The following is an 18,571-nucleotide window of genomic DNA, read 5'->3' as shown; positions in this document are numbered from 1 at the left end:
AACAGCCTCCCTACGTGGAAACTGGTATTGATCCACGTTTATTGTTAAACATCTACCCATTGTGCTAACTGTTATTGATCCACGTTAATTGTTAAACTTCTACACATTGTGCAAACTGCAGAATAACCTATTAATTTTTACATCGCAGTTTGTAGATAGTATAACGAAACGTGCCTATATTGATTAGTTGGTTTCAAAGACTTTTTAACGGTAAAGACGAATTTATTTGATGTTGCTAACAGAAAACAGCTTCCCAACGTGGAAACTGTTATTGATCCACGTTTATTATTCAACATCAACCCATTGTGCTAACTGCAGAATAACCTATCGAAGAACCTATCCAACCCACAGGTGTACAGAAAAATGCAACTGTGCCACTCTTCTGGGTGGGTGAATAAAAGACAAAGATCAGTAAGACAGAGGATTTTCCGCTAGAATGGTTATTAATATCTTAGCTTTCATACCGTATCATGCATATGCATATAGTTGTACATATGGTGTATCTGCTCAAAACATTGAAATGCATTGTATATCCAGAATAATCCACTAAATACACTCATAGTACATAATATCATATCATAGTACTAAACTTGGCACACATGCAGTAAATACGTATAGGGTGTTATCCATATTATATATAATGGCTAAGCAACAGTAGGATCAAACATCATTACCACTCTCTTAATGTTAAATGACTAGTCATACTGTATATTAATTTCAGGTTGCACAACACAGTGATTTACTGCTAAAGATCTTGACATCTATCTTAGCAGACGTTCCCACTCCTCTTTCGAGTTTAGCCCATCTCTGACCGTGTTCAAAAGGGATATGTACCATTGTTCACGTGCTTTTGTCTTAGAGAGCATGTCACCACCTCTTTTCCCTATTTTTATTTTCTCCAGAATAAACCAAGTGAATTTGCTTTCACTGTGGCCAGATCCCAAAAAATGTGTCACTAACGGTGCTGTCACCTTTTTAGTCCTAATTGCAGACCTGTGTTCTTGTAGTCTAACACGTACCTCCCTGCCTGTCTCTCCAACATATCCAAGACCGCAGGGGCATTTAAGGAAATAAATGACATTCTTACTTTTGCAATTATTCATAGTCCTACACTTTATTGTTTTGCCATTATGGGTTATCTCAGAACTTTGCACGCACTGCGCACAGACATTGCAAGTGCTGCATTTAAAATTGCCCATTGCCATTGTATTATTCATAGTTCTCTGGATTGCTTGGTTTTCTTCCCTATACGTGTGTACCAACAGATCACATAGGTTCTTGTTTTTTTTAAACGCAAATAAAGGTTTTTCCAGGGCGATATTCTCATCATGATTAAGAATGTGCCAATTCTTGTTGACTACATTCTTTATTTGATTGCTAATGGTAGAAAATTTACTAACAAAAACAATCTTGTTAAGGGGTTCCTTTTCTTTTTTAGATTTATTAATTAAGGCATCCCGATCATAAAATCTGGCTCTTTTTAATGATTGTGTTAGCAGTTTTTTGGGGTATCCCCTATCTTGGAGTTTTTTCTTTAAAATTTCAGAGTGTTTGTAAAAATCCTCCAACTCGGAACAGTTCCTCCTAAGTCGCAGAAATTGTCTAAAAGGTATGCTCTCTTTCTGCGACTTAGGATGAAAACTGGAAAAGTGGAGCAGTGTATTTTTAGCCAACGGCTTAGTGAACAGTTCCACCTCTAGCTGTCCATTCACCTCCTTGATAGTGATATCTAAAAAATCAACCTTTGCACTACTCCAAAAGGATGTAAATTTGAGGTTAGGGTCGCCCAAATTGAGCCATGACAAAAATTCTTCTAATAACTCAACAGAACCTTCCTAAATATAGAAAATGTGGTCAAGGTACCGGTACCATCCCGCTACATTTTCGAAAAAAGGGGCAGCCTTATTGTATATGTGTTTGCCCTCGAATTGGCCCACACAGAGACAGGCCAGACTGGGGGCACATGTGGCCCCCATACTGGTCCCCTTCAGCTGTTTAAAATATTCATCCTTGAAGAGGAAAACATTCTTTGTCAGAATCATTTTTACACATTTCACAATAAAATCCTTGTTGGCCCCTCCAAGGTCCTGAGTCTCTAAGATATCTCTAATGACACACACAGTATCTTCCTGGGGAATGTCTGTATAGAGAGACTCAATGTCTTGTGTGACCAAACACTGAGTCTCTCTATTAAAATCCTTGCCTTCAATCAGGGAAATCATATGGGACGAGTCTCTAACATAGGATTTCATGTTGCACACCAAGGGTTTTAAGAAGTGGTCAACGTATTTACTCATAGGTTCGAGGATTCGAGGATCGAATCGATACTGCTAACAATCGGGCGCATAGGGGGATCATCATACTGTTTATGGACCTTAGGGAGGCCATAAATAGCCGGAGTTCTTGGTTCAGCATTAGTAAGATATTTAAACCTCACAAATCCAACCTTGTTCTTTGGCCTCTAGTAGAAGTGTTGAACAGTCTTTAGAGATCTTTCCGAGACTACTTTCCCTAGTCCTGACATAATGTGCATCTACATTCAAGAGTTTATACATTCGTTCTTCATAATCAGAAGTATTAAAAACTACAACCCCACCCCCCTTATCTGCTGGTTTAATAGTAAGGGACCTATCATCTTTTAGGGAGTTAAGGGCTACTCTTTCTTCCCTACTGATGTACCAGAGTCCCTAGGGGTGATCCGGAGGAGGGGCTAGCGGTGTGCGATCCATTGCGATTGTGTCTACAAATTGGCTCCCTTGAGCTTTGAGCCGATGGGCTCCTGGACGACGCACCTGCGTGCCGGTTCAGGCATCGAGGCATTTGACGGTTGCTTGGCGGCCTTCTCTTCCACCCCTAACTATTTTCTCTACTGATGAGGGAAGTTATCCCGAAACCCGAGCCATGTCTCGGGCGATATCCAAAAACCTGGGACATATATCGGGTCTAGAGATCATCAGTTCAACAAGTACCTACTTGCACCCACTGGAGTGAACCACTCAAGAACTCATTGTACCAGAGTCCCTAGGGGCGATCCGGAGGAGGGGCTAGCGGTGTGCGGTCCATTGCGATTGTGTCTACAAATTGGCTCCCTTGAGCTTTGAGCCGACGGGCTCCTGGACGACGCACCTGCGTGCCGGTTCAGGCATCGAGGCCTTTGACGGTTGCTTGGCGCCCTTCTCGTCCACCCCTAACTATTTTCTCTACTGATGAGGGAAGTTATCCCGAAACCCGAGCCATGTCTCGGGCGATATCCAAAAACCCGGGACATGTATCGGGTCTAGAGATCGTCAGTTCAACAAGTACCTACTTGCACCTACTGGGGTTAACCACTCAAGAACTCCATGTACCAGAGTCCCTAAGGGCGATCCGGAGGAGGGGCTAGCGGTGTGCGGTCCATTGCGATTGGTTCTTCCAGCCGTATGGCTTGTGTCTCAAGAAGAGTCAAACAGCTGCTTTGTGCCAGGTGGTTCGTGTATACTCGACCTCTGGCCACGCCGCGGATCGTGGCTTTGCCTGCCTCCCAAAGGATGCACAGGGAGGGGACCGATACGTGATTAGTGTGGAAGTAGTGACGCAATTCCACCTCTATGGCCTTCCTGACCTCTTTGTCTAGTAGGAACCATTCATTTAGCCTCCACATCGCTTGGGTTGTATCTGAAGCTCCACCCAAGCACAGTGAGAGGGCAGGGTGGTCTGAAATACCCCGGGGAAGGATGCCTGGCCGAGAGTGAACGGAAGCCCTCGCCGCATTAAAACCGCCATCCCTCGTGAGCCGCGGTCAAGCCCAGAGTGCCAGACAAAATCATAGCGGGTGAGGAAAGAGCATAGGGTCCTCAGGATGTGAGTCTTTTGCAGTAGGAGTATGTTGGGCGCATGGCGCTGGGCATACTTAAGGACCACTGACCGTGTGATGCAATCCAATAAACCATTCACATTCCATGATAGAACATGAAGGGGTCTACTTGGGGCAGACAACATCATCGGGATAGGGATGCGCAATGAGGGGGCAATAGGTTAATGGACCCCATCGGGTTAGGGGTTGTGCAATGTCCGCTCATGCGCATGGTATGAGTTGGCTGTCACGTGTTATTGCAGTGTTGGATCAGTAAACAGATGTCGAAGTTTTGCAAATCAGTAAAAAAGGAGATCCCAACCAATGGAAACGTAAAACAACCCAGAGGACAATGGTCCCCACCCTCCCTCTCCCCCCCACCCTACACTCCTGGAACTAAATCATCTGTCACCCTGAAAAGGAAAAACAAAATTAACAACCACAACAGCTGCTGGTTAGACTGAAACACATAACTGGGGTTTGCACGGTAATAATGAACCCCTCTACATAGTTGGATACAGCAATTTCTATGTCCTGCCATCTTAGGTGTACATAGGCAAAGGGTGTTTCTGTGCCAGCCTCGTACATTTCTGCCCTTAGATTGTCTGACTTTTAAAGAGGTCAGTGTCTGTGGCCTCAGGTTCTGGGTCTTCAGAGAGTTCAGAACCATGGTGCCTGGCCTCCTCAGAGTTGTCTCTGCTGTGGTCCTGTGAAGCCTGAGGGTCCGCCTCGGATGTGGCGTCCCCGGTTTCTGATCCAAGAGATGCGGGTGACCCCTCATGTGGTCTGCGGCTCTTACGGGACTGCGCGCATCTGCTCTGTTGTCGGGGGGGAGCGAGTCAGCCTTCACCGCTCTAGATGGGCCAGCCGAGGATGTGGGTAAAATTCGAAGGGGCTTTTCCTCAGTCAGCCAGGTCCATGCCGACTGTGGGGTTTTAAAGAAGAGCGTCTTGTCCTGGAAAACGACCTGGAGGCGGGCCGGGAAGAGACCGTATCTTAGGCCCAGGTTACAAAGCTTCTGCTTGATCTCATTGTAAGAGCGACGTTGCATTTGCACCTCCTTAGAGCATCACAGTATGATTTTAGAACTTCAAGGGCCCCTGGGCTCGGGCTGCAGTCAGTATAGCATCTCTATCTTTAAAGTTCAAGATCCTGGCGATGATGGGACTGTGTGGAGCACCAGGAGGCGGCTTAGGGGCAAGAGAGGGGTGAGCACGCTCAATAGCGAACCTTGGACATCCAGGAGTTCAGCCAGTTTTCCAAGAATACAGCAGCCTGACCTTGTTCAGCCCCCTCAGGAAAACCCGCCAAGCGGAGGTTATTACGACGGGACCGGTTTCCACATCTTCAGCTCTACAGTGTAGCTCCATGGGGTGTGCTTGAAGGTAAGTTCCTTGGTCTTTCAGTTGGTTGAGGTCATCTTCAATGGTGGAGATTCGGGACTCTCCACCATTGATCCGTGGCGTTCCGCAAGTCTTGACGTATGAGGGCCATATCCACCCAAATCTCTCTGATCTTGCTCTCCACCGAGGTCTGAGATGCTCCGATTGCTTGTAGGATAGTCGAGAGGTCTGACCCCTGGAAGGGAGGGCCCCCAAGCATTTCCCCCTTCGGGCCCCTGACAGCCGTGGTGAATTCATCCATTTTAGTCTGTGTCAGTGCTGCGGTCGATTTAGGGATGTGATCTCCCTCATCGTGGATACCAAGGGAGGGGGGGTGCGTGTCCACTCCACGAGGGTGATGACACGCTATCAGGGTCACCTCGCCCACTCCCCAGGCCGGTCAGGCCCCCACAGCCCCAGCTGCCAGCAATACAGGCCGATCCGCAGATTAGCAACACTCAGGGTCACGCCTAGATCCAACAAGACCATCAAGAAGTGAGATCAGGGCCAGAGCAGAACTCGCAATGAAGTCAAGGGGCCCTCAACTTCGGTCCCCACAGGGGTTCAGGTGGTCAGTCAGTCTTTCAGGCCGGACTCGGGCCTCAACTGCTCAAATGGATGGGTGGGGGGACAGCACTCCCTCATGTGGCCACTCCTAAGGCGCATGGAACTCAGGATCTCAATGACTGGCACTCCAGTATTGTCCCAGACTGCCCTGGTGGCCCATGACTCTGTGCCTCCCATGAGGGGGAAAGGAGGGGCCGGGGGGCAATGGGCCTCGCTGCGTGACACCCGCAGCTGAATGATCCTGTGCCAGGCCTCAGGCCGTGCTTAGAAGCTAAGGAGGGCGGGTGGGGGCTGAGGAGCCACCTTCAAGTACCCACTGCCCAACCCAGACAGCCAATCAGCCCCCCATTCCGCCCAAGGCGTGAAGATGAGGCCCAAGTGGAGGTAAGGCCACGGGGACCAAGGAGCTCCGCACAAGGTCCCCGGTGCCCGATCACAGCAGCTGCTCAGCACCCCCCGACCCCGGAAGATCAGAGCCGCAATCCTGGCCAGCACCACACCAGCTTGCCACAGGGGGGGAGGCTCAGCCCCAAGTCTCGCCCATGCTGCCCGATACGACAGCTGAACCCTCTACATCCACACAGACTCACCGGGATGTCGGCACAGGGAACACTCATGGCTTCACGGCATGCACCGGATGGATGTGGCCCGTGGGAGGGCGCCTTGCGGCAGGACGTCAGAAAGCCGGGGCAGCCTAGGCATTCGCCACCTCTCCTCAATCTCCTCTCTGATGGATCGCGTGTCACTGGGGGCTTCCAGGTTTGCCAGGAGCCACACCATCGGCCGGTGAGCAGCAGGTCCCACTACTCAGGAAACCTTGATACGTTCGTCCGGAGCCGCCATCTTGCAGGGTTTATAGTCCGGGTCATGGAGTGGGATCTCTGCGTCCGAAAGCCACAGTACACTCCACCTGTACACAGGACCCACTATGGGGGAAATAAGCAGTGAGTTTCAGGAACTAGATGGCAGTCAGGGTAGTAGTATGAGAGGCAGAAATTGGAGGGGTCCGGAGCACTTTTAGAGTGCGACCGCCATCTTGATGCCTCAGGCCACGCCCCCATCCGAATTTAGCACTTATTAAATCTTATAAGGTAACTTAGTGTTAGTCAATGAGAGAGATATGCCTTAAATTAATGAAAAATTACTTTAGGTCCTATCGTAGGGGTGACATAATAATTAACAAGCATTAGAAATGCAATAGGTCTCCCTTTTTTCTTGAGTTAGAGCTATTGGTGTAGTAAATGACAATGTTTTTTTTTGTTATGGAGTATTATGTATATAGTGTGTAATGGAATTATATGGATTGGATTTGGTGAAGTAAAATATATCATGGATTTATTTGTGTCCCTTATGGCTGTGCTGCAGGTAGCCAATGACCTCCCACACCCTTATGCACTGAACAGCAGCGATAGTGCGCTGCACGGGGTCTGATCTATTGCCTGCAAACCAAAGCTAAGTTGAGCAATGAGCAGTAATTGTGCATGTCCTGCTGTGGCACCAGTTTGACAGAGTTGTTTCGAGGTAATTGGTTTTGTTGGCAGGAGCAGTGACAGCTTCCCCATCCCAATCTTTGGGTGTAAATTATTGAACAACGCTTTTTATCTTGATGATGAAAGGCTGAGTGCACCCTCTCTGCTTTGAAATGATTCCCATCCTGAACCGTGCATCAAAGACAGAGCCCTGCATCAAATGCTTTCAACAAGAGTCACTTCTCATATTTTTTCTGCAGATTGACGTCCCCCCCCAAAAAAGTCTGAGTCACAAACTGTGATGTTAGTTAGGTTGCTGTAGCCCCTAAATAAGTGGTGTCGTTTTACAAATGTTTTCTACAGGCTAGACTGTACATTCCAAGGAAATCTGAAGATCAACACTTTTATATTGATTAAAGAAAAACGTTGTCACTGCTTTAAAGGACTGCAGAGTTTGCAATGACAAGCATTTACTGGAACAGGGGTTGTGGGAGGGCGTCACAAGAATGCTGGCAGCTCTATTGAAACATACAAATGTGCCTGGCACCGGAAGCAGATGATTCGGAATGCTTTAGTTCATGCCATACCAGATTTTAAAACTGTGTGGGCATTACAGACAACAATGGGGATTGTAAGGGGTCCGAGGGAAATAGGCGAGCAACGATGACGGTTGGAGAGTGAGAGTGAATGTGATTACCCCAGATCCTTATTTCAATTTTAGCAGATCTTACCATTTATAAGGATCTCCGGTCGACTGGACCTTTTTATGTGCTGGGAAGTGTAAAGGGGAGAAAACCAATCAAATCACCTTCATCAATAAAGCTCATCAACTTAGACTCGAAAAGATCACTGACTCTGCCTTACAATTTAAGGGTTTTATTACAAAGCCAAAAATAACTGAACATACATGCACCTCATGATGAGGTTGAAGAAATACATAGGCACCAACACAAAGTTCATTCTACGAGTCAACCTAATTTGGTGCAATGTAAAAAAAAAAAAAAATTTCAAAAAGATTAAACAAGCGACAATTGATCCAATATCCAAATTAGCCTTCATCAGATTATAGAAAGGAAAAAAACATTGGTTAATTCTATTCCTACTCTAACACTAAAATGACATCCCTACATAACATCCTTTAAGCAAAGTCGAGAAAAGTGTCAGCTTGTGAAGACTTCCTAAGAAGTGCATTCACTTTGGAATGAGCCAAACTTTCAAAGTCTTCATTCCGAGAATCGATTCCTTCTCTTACCCTCTTAATGGCTCTCTACTCTTGTCAGCCCTCTCTGTCTCGTCTGCTTCTCCTACCCTCATCTGCCTCTCCTCCCTCGGGGCACTGTCCCTAATTCAAAATGGACAACTCCTAAAACAAGCCCGACACACCTCCTCTGGATGCACATCTTCGGCAGGTGATTTTCCGCAACTTATGCTTGTTCAAGAACGGTTGAGTTGTCCTTGGGTCCCAGGCTTTTCCAGCGAATCCCTAATTATCAAATTCCACTGCTACTTTGTAACAGGTCTACTCCATACCTAACTCCTAAAACAAAGACCATCAGTCTAGCTAACAAAGAAAATGTCCTTGCACCTGCAATGGAAAGCATGTGAAACAAATCAACCTTGCACACACAAATCCTCTGACTACATTCTATTGAGAGCCTTCCCAAGGAAGAATGCATTTCAGGCCTTTTTGACTCTGCTAACATAATGAACCACGAACAAGCCTTCCATGACAAAACATGAATATTCATTTAATTCAGGCCTTTATACTTCCTAACCTATACGAAATTAATAACATTGAGTTTCTAAGCATTACATTTACACAAAGGCCCATTTTGTCATCACTACACGTGCAGACTTTTATAGTGCACGTTTAAATCTATTGATTTACATTACACACAAATTAATTCATGAAGCACTAACAATAGGTAGTCACATATTGAATGTTGATTGCTCTTTCAACTAACACAAACAAATTTTCCAGCATTACACATACATTATTCGTTATTGCATTTACATTTTCTTACTGATTAAGTGCTCAGTTCAACCCGGATTACATATGGGTGCGGACTAAAGGTTATTATGATGCACCCCTACAAATTTCAGAATAACATGACACTCTATCAGAGACAAGCATTCATGAGCTGGAAGGAAAGGCCAAGTGGCAAACAATGACTGAAGGCGGGCATGTGCAACCAAACAGGAGGAAACAACAAGTGGAAAAACCCGAAGAAACAACAAGGAACAGCGAAGATGATCAGTCTAGCAGTTGAGAAGCAATAATAACATAAATACCATTGAATGGCATTGTACTGTTTTAGGAGTCAAAAATGTTCCTACTGTGTGCGTTGTGAAGAACTGAATTAAAGTCAGAAAAGTCGAAAGTTCTTTATATACAATGGTTTCTGGTAGCTTTCACAGGCATGGGAGAGGCAAAATTGGAGCTAGTATAAAGGGGAAAATTATGATTTCTTTACAATAGATGCATGAAAGAGTTGGGGTCTGCCAGATAAAAGGGAAATGTTTAAAGGAATCTACAGGTTAGAATTAGAAGGATAATGACAGAAAGAAAGAGAAGCAAAAGATAATATAATTTACACCAGAAAAATAGAACAGAAACCCTGATTCGGAGATATCTGAAACATATTAGAATACAGTCAGGGACGGAGTAGGTAACGAGGACAAAAGAGAAGAGGGAAGGAATATAAATGACATTTGTCAAAAATGGAACAAAAGAAGCAGCAAAGTCACATAGGGTTAATGGAGAGGGAATGACGGTGATAGGTTTCAAATTAATCTGGCAGTGCTCCTTCCATCCTCTATTTAAACACTAGCCCCCTGCCCGTTGACCTGGCAGGGGCACTCATCTTTTTCTTCACACTAACTTTTTTATTCTTGCTGTCAGGAGTAAGATTACTATGACCCAGTGGGAGGCTCCTTTTGCAACTGAAGTCACCCCACGCTGCACTCTTGATAGACCACCGACATCCATGCACTAAATACGAATAAACTACAAGGTGGGGGGCTGTCCCAGCAGAGATGAGCACTGTGTTTTCTGGGTAACAGCGCTTGCTTCTTTGACAGAGCTTCTTGTCTTCTAAGCAAATTGGAATAGCAGGGTGCAGGACAAAAGTGACCTGCCGCTCTGAAACTACAACCTGGGACAGCACATTACCCAAGCTCTGAGATTCTTATTTGAAGAGTGGCAATGCTTTTGTGGGGTGCAATGCACATCTACGGCTGCTGTTTCAAGGTGGGGCTTTGGGAAAAGTTTAGAAGCTGCTGCTTGATGGGTTGGATTCTTTACATTCAGCTGGGGCTGTTTCCTAAAAGAGATGGCTGGGAAGTAAGAAACGCTTAACACTTATGGACCTTTTTCGATTTTAAAGGTTTGAACTGCTTCTTCGAATGTGGACTTGCCACTTAGTGTGGGTTTACTTGGGTTTGCCCTGAAGGTGTGATACTTTGGAGGTTTTAAGGTGTCTTTCAGATGGTTTACATGCTTCTAAAGTGTTTACAGTTATTCAAACGTTCATTACCTAGGTGGTGAGAGCAGGTATGGGTTGTAAATACGTCTGTGGGTGAGGCGGCTACTAAATTGCTCCGGTCGGGCAGTTGTGGACAAGACAAGCCTTTCTGTTGGTGCTTGGCCCACTTTTACAACTTTACCCATATCATATACACACACCCAGAGAGCCAACTGTGCCTTTGAGTCAGATTTAAAATCTAATCTATATAATTCAAATTGAAAGCATGTACTGACTGGGGATACTTAGGAATATCACCTACCATGGTCTGCACCCACCATGAAGGGAAGCTACCGATCGAACACACAACTGCACGTTCAAAGGAAATACCAACCAGCAGCCAGCACAGACAAGAGCAACAAAACAAAAGAAGGGGCTCTTTGAGAACTGAGTGAAATCATGGCTCCCTTCATGGACTATGTAGAATTAATTTCCATGCAGGCAATTCAGTAACGCAAATAAAATTTCATGGAAGAATATAGAGGTGATTCAGGCTTCACTGAAAGACCCTAATTGAAATGCTTTATAGGAGAGGACCAGAATGAGAATCACGAGTATGCAACAAAACATAACAATTGCATGCCTACAGCTGAAACCAGGTAGTCAGCAACCAAAACAAAAATAGGTGCTGACCATGAGTGTTAAGAAAAAAAAAGCAACGCATTGCCTTACTCTAACATGTCTGCCATTGTCCTTCCTACCTACCTATGTGCATATAGTTCGTAATTGACAGCCTGTCCTAGCGGGTAAAACCAGCAGGCACAATCAGAGCCTAGTATGGGGAAGTGAAGTATTGCCCCACGGAAGGAATGCACGGGAGACTGGGGCGAGTACAGGTACTTTATTTACTTATGCTATATAACTCTATAGGGGAGAGCCGGTCCACTTCTCGCCGTGTCCGCGGTCACAATCCTCGCCCCCGGGTCACGTCCTATCGCGATACAATGCCCTGGGTCATGTGACGGGGAGCTAGACCGCCACACTACACATCTTCCCCCTTAACAATTACAGACATAACTGTAGGTCCACCCACCGGAGTGGGGAGGCTGTGTATGGTGGAACAGGGAAAGATAGAGAGAAAGAGAGAGAGAGAGAGAGAGAGAGAGAGAGAGAGAGAGAAAGAAAGAGAGAGAGAGAGAAAGAGAGAGAGAGAGAGAGAGAGAGAGAGAGAGAGAGAGAGAGAGAGAGAGAGAGAGAGAGAGAGATTCACAACTGAAAGTCACTGAGGTGTTTCGGCAGCTTCACTGCACGGCCCTTGAAGGTGTGTGTTCTAGTCCCCTGCTCTCTTCCTCCACGGGGTCCGTCTGACCTTGTGCCTTCTTCCTGATCTCTCCGAGAGGCGATACGTGTCTCGCCCGGGATGCCCCCTTCATCTACGTCATGGCTGGGCGGACACATCGTTGGTTGTCCAGGTGATTGTCCTTCCGCGTAGGCTGGTCTGGTGTCACTCACATGGTCTGTGGAGGGTACGGCCGCTCCCACTACACTGGGGCTTTTTTCCAGCTCGCTGTCGCTTATGCCCCAATGCAGGATCTTGTTGCACTTGGCCATTCTGGATTTGGACCAGACCTTGCAGTCGCTCAATAAGGCAGAGCGGGAGTCTGCTTCTACCACCCGCAGGGGCACACTGAATTTGCTGTTACCTTTGAGTCCTTAGTGTCCTTTTTTGACTCTGGCCCACTCACCCTCTGCCAACGAGGTGTCACGCACATTGCTTCTTTTGTCATAATGTGCTTTGTAGATGCTTTGTGCCTTTGCCATGTTGCTGTGGACAATGGCCAGTGACCATTTGCTTTGGAGTCTCATGGTCATCCAGGCTGTGTTGTCTCTGGTGAAGGGTTCTCTGCCTCTTAAGATCTTAAACAGGCTGTAGCCTGTCAAGGTGGGTGTGATGCGGTATGCCTATACTGTGTTTCTGATTCGGTCTCCCAGTTTTTCCCGGCGCTGATGGCTGCCTGGATCGAGCGCATGATCACCCGGTTAAAGCGTTCCACTTGGCCGTTACCTGCTGGGTGATAGACCGGGGTGTGCCTCGTCCGGATTCCGTTTCTGTTGGTGAAGGCCGTTCATTTTGCCGATGGGAACTGTGGTCCATTGTCACTGGTGATAGATTTGAGAATGCTCTCCCTCAAGAAGATGTTGGTGAGGAAAGCGATGACGGCATTGGAGTCTACTAAGTTGCATATGTCGACCTCTGGCCTCTCGAAATAGCGGTCCATGACCACGATGAGGTGTTTAGGTGTGCCCCATGTGTCAAGGACCAGGCCTACGATGTCAATGGATAAGTCCTCCCAGGGGTTGTTGGGAGGTGAGAATTTGCCCATGGGAGGCTTCAGAGTAACCAGGGTTTTGTCAGCTCTGGCGCAATAGGCGTAGTCCCTCACAAACCTTTCTACTTGGATGTTCATGGCGGGCCACCAGTGTAACAGTTTTATTCGCCTTTTGGCTTTTATGATGCCCAGGTGACCTTCATGATTTATGTGCAGAATGCGGTCATACAGCGCCTTCGGGGGCACCAATTTGTCACCCCGTAGCAGGAATATGGAATCCTCACCAAAGGAGAGCTTGTCGCAGACTTCCCAGTATTTTCTGAGGTTGCTGTCGATGTGCCTCTTTTCCGGCCAGCCTCGCGTGACATACTCCTTGATCTGGGAGAGTTCCGTGTCCTGCGTGTATGATTCTTCCCAGTCTTGGGTACTGATGGTGTGTTCATGATCTGACATGAAGGCGACTCCGTACTCTTCCCACTCTGATGATGTGACGGATCTTCCATGGCTGCTGCTCTGCTCAAGAAGTCCGCCACTCTGTTCTGTGGGCCCGGAATGTATTCCACATCATAGTTCTAAGGGTCTGAGAAAAGGGTTTTTAGTCAGGTTTGAGAAAAAAGGGCGCACTGCTAAGTGTTAGCGCAATAATTTTTGACGATTCTCTGTAGGATGTGAGGTGCAAAAATGGTGAGGGGATGAGCCCTATAACCCCTCCATGTAGTATAAGCCCTGGCTAACACTACGTACAGTAAATAACAGAAAACCTATGCACACTCTAATAAATAAGCAGTAATGTCAGTGTAGACACTTCAGACAATGGAGACAAAACCTTTCATTTGCAACATAAATAATTGTTTTCTTGGAATCAGTCGTTGGTAAATGGTGTCTTTAATGTTCAAGAGAACCAGCCGACACGTGTTTCGTCGCGTATCGGACAATCTTCCCGCGACTCCTCAGGGCTATAGAATTATGAAGTGTCGTAGGGAGAGTCGCTCCGTCGGTGATACTTCCGACCCGACAGGGCCCTGGACTGTTGGATAACTTGGCGGTTGTGGGAGAATTCTATCGAGTGTTGTGTCCGTAGCAAAAGATATAGCAAGATGAACTGAAAGAGTGGGACACTCCAAAGCGCGTTGGATGTCATTTTGTAGTGATCTTTACCACTTTGATGTGGGTGTCTCCACGAAGTAAGGCGATGAAGTAGGATCAATATGCCTTGAGCAGGAGGTGCCTTAGGTCGTCAGACGGGTGCATGTGTTAACAGCTCTTTGCTCTGTGTACAGCTGTGTACAGAGTAGTCTGTGACCATACCCGGCACCGCCCACCCCAGGACCGATGGGCCCTTTTGTGCCACGTACAACTTTGCTGTGGTGTGTCATCCTTTGAACTCAAACAGGAGCTGCCGGAAGCCCACCATGGGGATCTTTTCTCCTATGTATGTGACTGGATGGACGTCCGTGGGGTGAAGGTGGTCGACCACCACTTGGGTGAAATCTCGATCCCAGATCTGTAGGGCGATCCCGAGCTCACCACCATAATGACATGGATGCCACCTATGGACAGCTTGCAGGAGGGTTTTTTTCACTTGGACACCTCCTACCCCCATGTAGTCCTCAATGCACAGGATGCTGTCTGGGTCAGAGAGCTCCGCCCCCTCTTGGTCATTGGAGACGTCCTGAATGTATTTGACTGCTGCATTTCTGGGTTGTCACCGGCAAATCTTGCCGAAGTGTCCTATGATGCGGAAGAAGGAGCACCTGACGTGGAACGCCGGGCACTTTTTGTCGTTACCCATATGGGAGTGCCTGCCGCATCTGTAGCAGACTCCTTGTTTGCTCGGAGCAGCACAACCAGGACCTCTGTTCCTAGACATAGATTGGCAGGGGAGGCGTAGTCCATCATGGTTTTCGATGATGGTACCTTACGGTCTGAGATCTTGCACACGGTGGCTTGTGGAGCCGCGTCTTTCTTAGCAGCTAGGGCGCATTGTTTTGATAACTCTGCTCGTTTTACTATCGTGATGATCTCTGGGAGGGGTGCTTCACCGCTGACCCAGAGCATTTCCTGGACACTCGTGTGGGTGGAGTGCATGATGATTTGGTCCCATTTGAGGTCGTCGAGCATGGTGCCAAACTTGCAGATGGCCAGTTTCTTGAGGGCCGCCACGTATCCTCCACTGACTCCGCTTCCGCCTGTTTCCGTTGGAAGAAGTTGTAACAGTCGATGGCCGTGCATATCACGGGCTGATAGTGCCTGTCTAGGTCTTCGAGGGCATGTTGGAAAGCATCATCATCGGTTGAGGCTCTGGTCTTTTTCACCATCTGGTCGTAAACGCGTAGACACTCCGGTCCTAGATTATGTAGCAGGATCTTCTTCAGCCGCTTGCTGGAGAATTTCTCTTCGCCTTCGTCTTCCAGTGCTGAGAGATAATTCAAGAAGTACCCCTTCCAATCAGCCCACTTCGTGGCCCGTTCCCCAAGCTTAGGTAGGAAGTTCTGGGCACACATGGCGTGTGGCGAGGACCGTGGTGGCACTGTACGGTACCTGTGGAGCTCCAGGGGCACCCACCGGCTGGGAGAGTGGGTTCCTCCACGTGAGTAGGGAGGGCACCATTACCAGTGTTGCGGGCTGCCTCGTGCCAGTAGTGGTTGCAGCTGTGTGGCCTTTCAGTCCCTGGGGTCGCCGGAGGTCAGTCCAGAGTACCTTAGCATGGATAGACGGTATTGATATGGTGCGCACCGATATGCTCGCTGATGTGTCTTCGTGCAGAGGGGAAATCCGCGTGCTGGTAGGTATGGGGGCAGTATCATTGCGCACGGCCACTCACAGTGGCTTTTGGCTCCCTTAATACCCATGTCTGGTGGTGGCTGCCTCCTCTTCCCGTTGCTTGTGGTTCCCTTATCAGCCAGGCCTGGTGGTGACTGCCTGTAGTGCCCCCCCCTGTGTGGGACAGTAGCTGGCTCCTTGTGGAGTGGAGCCAGGGGGTGGTTGCTCTTGTGCGCTGGCATCTCCTGTGCGTAGCCTGCTCTTGTGGGCTGGCAGCGCGGGAAATACCTTGTGTCAGTGCAGTGCACAGCCATGCGGCAAGATGCGCGCCAAGATTGGGGCAGTGATAGTCGCGCTACACGGCCAACGCACACAGAAGCTTCGTGGTGATGTACTTCACCACGGTGGGGTGCTGCCTGGAGCAGGAGCACAGGGAGCACTGAAGCAGTGCGCCGCCCCGCCTGGTGACGAGCGCCGGCTCTCCCCTACCTTGCCGCGGTCGGTGGTGCGCCGGTCCTTTCAACCTCGTCGCCACTGTGGGGAAGTAAAGTTTTACCCCACGGAAGGAATGCATGGGAGACTGGGGGTGAGTACAGGTACTTTATTTACTTATGCTATATAACTCTATAGGGGAGAGCCGGTCCACTTCTTTCAGCGTCCGTGGTCACAATCCTGGCCCTATCGCGATACCACGCCCTGAGTCAGGTGACGCGGGGAGCTAGACCACCACACTACACCTAGGGTGGCACCATGTGAGGGTGCAACTGTAGGACAAAACATCCACAATGATTTTAATGTGCAACCACGGATTACAGAATGTTCATTTTGACTGTCCTTAATATGGTTGCTACATAGGACACAGCTTATCATGCATGATCAAGCGTCCTAGAGGAACGTTGGGCTGGTTTCAGTATTCTATTCTGCTTTCTTTTTTGTCTGTTGTTGTGTCTTGGATTAACAGAAGCGATACCAAAGTGGATGATGGATGGAGCGCTTAAGCAATTCAAACACTAACCCCCAGTCAATTGATCTGGGTTTAATCCATCATCATTTTTAGCTCACTCCACCACCCCAGTTCAGACATGGCCATATGTAAATCAGTCTGACCTTGTGCCTCATGGGAACAGTCCAGCCCGAACTGCCAGGCCATGTCTTCCCTGGAACGGAAACAAGCCTGCTGGGACCGGTTTCGGGTTCATAACCCTCAACAGCCAGGCTATCTTGAATCCAGTGGCAAAGTGAGCAAGGGACCCACATCTGGGCATACCCTGCCAACTTATGGCAAACAAAGCGATACCAAAGTGGATGATGGACGGAAGAACCTTCAATTCTGCATGTTAACCCTGCTGCGGAGGGCACATCAGGATGCTGAGGTGCAGTTTGGGTCAAATCGCTGTGTAGAAGAGACAGTCCCACCAGCGTGAACAGGCTGCCAAAGCCAGTCAGGCGCAGACAGGAGGGAGAAGATGTGCATGATCAGCTCGCTTGGCAGTGACGCAGCACCCACCTCCCCTCAGAGTCTGACCGTGGGCATCCTGCGACTACTGCACACGCAGCCACAATGTACTGTCACTAAGGTCCTTGCTGCAAACACAAAACATTAAATAACAAGCGGACAACAAAGGGCGGAGCCACCTTACCTCTCTGCCCTGTCGGCCCAACCACTCAGGTCAGAGGAAGGCAACGGGAAGGAAGTGGTGGTTAAAGGGAGTGGGGGGACACCACGGGGAGATGCAGCGCAAAGCTGCATCAAGTAACACGTAAAGGAAAGTAAACTAAAAAGAGTGTCTGAACTAATAGATAAGCTCCCCAGTGGAAGGCTACTGAGTAGTTAGGCAATGCTCAGTGGGCGGTAACTTCATAGAGAAAGGAGGGACAAGGAGGGGCAATCACCCAATAGAAACCTAGATAATTTGAAGAGTGATTCAAATAGCAAATAGAAATCAAAGGTGGAATTAAACCCCACAAACCTAAATACTACATCTCTCGGAGAGACAGCGCAAGCGCTGCTAGGCTCGTCCTAAAAAGGGATGTTTAGGCCTGGCAAAAAGTTTAGTTGCCAGGTTGAAATGACGATTTAAAACTGCACTCCAGGCTGCAGTGGCAGGCCTCAGGCATGTTTTAAAAGGCTTCTTTAGTGGGTGTCTAAGTGAATGTTGCTTCCCACTAGTAGCATTTAATTTACAGGCTATGCGTAACGGTAGTACAGTTTACTAGGAAATCACATTTGATTAAATGTACCAATCATGTGTAGGCCGAATTTACCATGTTTTATGGAAACAGCACACCATTTTAGCACTGGTGATTAGTAGTAACCCGCACAGAGTCCTACAGCCCAACAAAACTGGATCCAGTAAAAAGGGAGGGAGGGAGAGCAAAACATTTGGTGTTACCCTGCAGAGAAGGCCATGTTCAATAACAACCATGTTGTCTTAGGGGGTGCCAAAGAAAGAAGTTCAAGGGGAATCTAAAACAGTGAGTATTAATCCGGAATATGACCCAGAAACAAGTGCCTAGCCTTAGACTGAACATTAGGAAAGCAGATGGCCCCAAAAACACAATTGTCAGCTAGTGCAGCACAGAATCAACCTTAAAACGTATTTACAAATGTTTCCGGAGTAACTGTCTGGATAAATACAGGGGCTGATTCTTAACTATTTTGATGGCCTTAACCTATGATGTGGTAATTTTAAATGAATCCCATAATCCATATGTGTGAGCAAGAACCTTGGAAATAAAAGCCTAAGAGTGCAGATCCTTCAGT

Source organism: Lissotriton helveticus, chromosome 2_1, assembly GCF_964261635.1.
Source record: "Lissotriton helveticus chromosome 2_1, aLisHel1.1, whole genome shotgun sequence".
Classification (NCBI taxonomy): Eukaryota; Metazoa; Chordata; class Amphibia; order Caudata; family Salamandridae; genus Lissotriton; species Lissotriton helveticus.
This window is presented reverse-complemented; position numbering follows the sequence as displayed.